Source organism: Malaya genurostris, chromosome 1 (assembly GCF_030247185.1).
Source record: "Malaya genurostris strain Urasoe2022 chromosome 1, Malgen_1.1, whole genome shotgun sequence".
NCBI classification, from domain to species: domain Eukaryota; kingdom Metazoa; phylum Arthropoda; class Insecta; order Diptera; family Culicidae; genus Malaya; species Malaya genurostris.
In genome coordinates, this window is record NC_080570.1 from 96,565,737 (window position 1) to 96,570,544 (window position 4,808).

The following is a 4,808-nucleotide window of genomic DNA, read 5'->3' on the forward strand; positions in this document are numbered from 1 at the left end:
CACGCTTAGAAAAAGTTAACTTATGTGAACTCACCGACTAAAGCTCTCACCGACCAAAGCTCTTTCACCAACCAAAAAGCTTTTCCGAAAAATCGAACTGCCACCTTAATAGCGACCTACTAAAAAGCTCAGAACAAACGATCTACCAAAGGCACTCTAGTGGCAGGTATCGGAAGCAGGAAAGCAAGCCAGTAAAACGTGAATTCAACGACTAAAGCTCACCGACCAAAATGTTCTTTTGTAGCATTGTCGAAAATCAGGATAACTATTTTTAAAACATTGTATATAAAAAGTAAATGAAATAAAAATTGTTACAGAGCTTCACATTTTTCAATTTAAAAATAATTTTAAACATTTTTTCAAAAATTATCGCTTTCGGTACCGTGGAACAAGTACCGATAGGAAAAGTCATTTTGAGAAAAATTGCCCACACGAAAACCAACGACACTAATTAATTTCAATAGTCCAAAGTGTCTCCTACAAAACCTATACTAGCCTATATTGCTTAAAATGCTTTAAGTAATTTTTAACATTTTTTCAAAAATTTTCGATTTTGGTACCGTGGAACAAGTACCGATAGGAAAAGTCATTTTAAGAAAAATTGCCCACACGAAAACCAACGACACTAATTAATTTCAATAGTCCAAAGTGTCTCCTACAAAACCTATACTAGCCTATATTGCTTAAAATGCTTTAAGTAATTTTTAACATTTTTTCAAAAATTTTCGATTTTGGTACCGTGGAACAAGTACCGATAGGAAAAGTCATTTTGAGAAAAATTGCCCACACGAAAACCAACGACACTAATTAATTTCAATAGCCCAAAGTGTCTGCTATAAAACCTATACTAGCCTATATTGCTTAAAATGCTTTAAGTAATTTTTAACATTTTTTCAAAAATTTTCGATTTTGGTACCGTGGAACAAGTACCGATAGGAAAAGTCATTTTGAGAAAAATTGCCCACACGAAAACCAACGACACTAATTAATTTCAATAGCCCAAAGTGTCTGCTATAAAACCTATACTAGCCTATATTGCTTAAAATGCTTTAAGTAATTTTTAACATTTTTTCAAAAATTTTCGATTTTGGTACCGTGGAACAAGTACCGATAGGAAAAGTCATTTTGAGAAAAATTGCCCACACGAAAACCAACGACACTAATTAATTTCAATAGTCCAAAGTGTCTCCTACAAAACCTATACTAGCCTATATTGCTTAAAATGCTTTAAGTAATTTTTAACATTTTTTCAAAAATTTTCGATTTTGGTACCGTGGAACAAGTACCGATAGGAAAAGTCATTTTGAGAAAAATTGCCCACACGAAAACCAACGACACTAATTAATTTCAATAGTCCAAAGTGTCTCCTACAAAACCTATACTAGCATATATTGCTTAAAATGCTTTGAATAATTTTTAACATTTTTTCAAAAATTTTCGATTTTGGTACCGTGGAACAAGTACCGATAGGAAAAGTCAATTTGAGAAAAATTGCCCACACGAAAACCAACGACACTAATTAATTTCAATAGTCCAAAGTGTCTCCTACAAAACCTATACTAGCCTATATTGCTTAAAATGCTTTAAGTAATTTTTAACATTTTTTCAAAAATTTTCGATTTTGGTACCGTGGAACAAGTACCGATAGGAAAAGTCATTTTGAGAAAAATTGCCCACACGAAAACCAACGACACTAATTAATTTCAATAGTCCAAAGTGTCTCCTACAAAACCTATACTAGCCTATATTGCTTAAAATGCTTTGAATAATTTTTAACATTTTTTCAAAAATTTTCGATTTTGGTACCGTGGAACAAGTACCGATAGGAAAAGTCATTTTGAGAAAAATTGCCCACACGAAAACCAACGACACTAACTAATTTCAATAGTCCAAAGTGTCTCCTACAAAACCTATACTAGCCTATATTGCTTAAAATGCTTTAAGTAATTTTTAACATTTTTTCAAAAATTTTCGATTTTGGTACCGTGGAACAAGTACCGATAGGAAAAGTCATTTTGAGAAAAATTGCCCACACGAAAACCAACGACACTAATTAATTTCAATAGTCCAAAGTGTCTCCTACAAAACCTATACTAGCCTATATTGCTTAAAATGCTTTGAATAATTTTTAACATTTTTTCAAAAATTTTCGATTTTGGTACCGTGGAACAAGTACCGATAGGAAAAGTCATTTTGAGAAAAATTGCCCACACGAAAACCAACGACACTAATTAATTTCAATAGTCCAAAGTGTCTCCTACAAAACCTATACTAGCCTATATTGCTTAAAATGCTTTAAGTAATTTTTAACATTTTTTCAAAAATTTTCGATTTTGGTACCGTGGAACAAGTACCGATAGAAAAAGTCATTTTGAGAAAAATTGCCCACACGAAAACCAACGACACTAATTAATTTCAATAGTCCAAAGTGTCTCCTACAAAACCTATACTAGCCTATATTGCTTAAAATGCTTTGAATAATTTTTAACATTTTTTCAAAAATTTTCGATTTTGGTACCGTGGAACAAGTACCGATAGGAAAAGTCATTTTGAGAAAAATTGCCCACACGAAAACCAACGACACTAATTAATTTCAATAGTCCAAAGTGTCTCCTACAAAACCTATACTAGCCTATATTGCTTAAAATGCTTTAAGTAATTTTTAACATTTTTTCAAAAATTTTCGATTTTGGTACCGTGGAACAAGTACCGATAGGAAAAGTCATTTTGAGAAAAATTGGCCACACGAAAACCAACGACACTAATTAATTTCAATAGCCCAAAGTGTCTGCTATAAAACTTATACTAGCCTATATTGCTTAAATTGTTCCAAGTGTTGTTAATATTCTGTTAAAAAATATTAGTTCAAGCAATCAAATTCGATGATGGCCCCCTAGTGACAGATTTTGGAAGCACCCAGCAACCAAAAAGCTCTTCAGCAATACAATACATAATTCTGATGATTAAGTGAAGTGACGGAATAAGTAATATTGGGGAAAATTGCCCACACGAAAACCAACGACACTAATTAATTTCAATAGTCCAAAGTGTCTCCTACAAAACCTATACTAGCCTATATTGCTTAAAATGCTTTGAATAATTTTTAACATTTTTTCAAAAATTTTCGATTTTGGTACCGTGGAACAAGTACCGATAGGAGAAGTCATTTTGAGAAAAATTGCCCACACGAAAACCAACGACACTAATTAATTTCAATAGTCCAAAGTGTCTCCTACAAAACCTATACTAGCCTATATTGCTTAAAATGCTTTAAGTAATTTTTAACATTTTTTCAAAAATTTTCGATTTTGGTACCGTGGAACAAGTACCGATAGGAAAAGTCATTTTAAGAAAAATTGCCCACACGAAAACCAACGACACTAATTAATTTCAATAGTCCAAAGTGTCTCCTACAAAACCTATACTAGCCTATATTGCTTAAAATGCTTTAAGTAATTTTTAACATTTTTTCAAAAATTTTCGATTTTGGTACCGTGGAACAAGTACCGATAGGAAAAGTCATTTTGAGAAAAATTGCCCACACGAAAACCAACGACACTAATTAATTTCAATAGCCCAAAGTGTCTGCTATAAAACCTATACTAGCCTATATTGCTTAAAATGCTTTAAGTAATTTTTAACATTTTTTCAAAAATTTTCGATTTTGGTACCGTGGAACAAGTACCGATAGGAAAAGTCATTTTGAGAAAAATTGCCCACACGAAAACCAACGACACTAATTAATTTCAATAGTCCAAAGTGTCTCCTACAAAACCTATACTAGCCTATATTGCTTAAAATGCTTTAAGTAATTTTTAACATTTTTTCAAAAATTTTCGATTTTGGTACCGTGGAACAAGTACCGATAGGAAAAGTCATTTTGAGAAAAATTGCCCACACGAAAACCAACGACACTAATTAATTTCAATAGTCCAAAGTGTCTCCTACAAAACCTATACTAGCCTATATTGCTTAAAATGCTTTGAATAATTTTTAACATTTTTTCAAAAATTTTCGATTTTGGTACCGTGGAACAAGTACCGATAGGAAAAGTCAATTTGAGAAAAATTGCCCACACGAAAACCAACGACACTAATTAATTTCAATAGTCCAAAGTGTCTCCTACAAAACCTATACTAGCCTATATTGCTTAAAATGCTTTAAGTAATTTTTAACATTTTTTCAAAAATTTTCGATTTTGGTACCGTGGAACAAGTACCGATAGGAAAAGTCATTTTGAGAAAAATTGCCCACACGAAAACCAACGACACTAATTAATTTCAATAGTCCAAAGTGTCTCCTACAAAACCTATACTAGCCTATATTGCTTAAAATGCTTTGAATAATTTTTAACATTTTTTCAAAAATTTTCGATTTTGGTACCGTGGAACAAGTACCGATAGGAAAAGTCATTTTGAGAAAAATTGCCCACACGAAAACCAACGACACTAACTAATTTCAATAGTCCAAAGTGTCTCCTACAAAACCTATACTAGCCTATATTGCTTAAAATGCTTTAAGTAATTTTTAACATTTTTTCAAAAATTTTCGATTTTGGTACCGTGGAACAAGTACCGATAGGAAAAGTCATTTTGAGAAAAATTGCCCACACGAAAACCAACGACACTAATTAATTTCAATAGTCCAAAGTGTCTCCTACAAAACCTATACTAGCCTATATTGCTTAAAATGCTTTAAGTAATTTTTAACATTTTTTCAAAAATTTTCGATTTTGGTACCGTGGAACAAGTACCGATAGGAAAAGTCATTTTGAGAAAAATTGCCCACACGAAAACCAACGACACTAA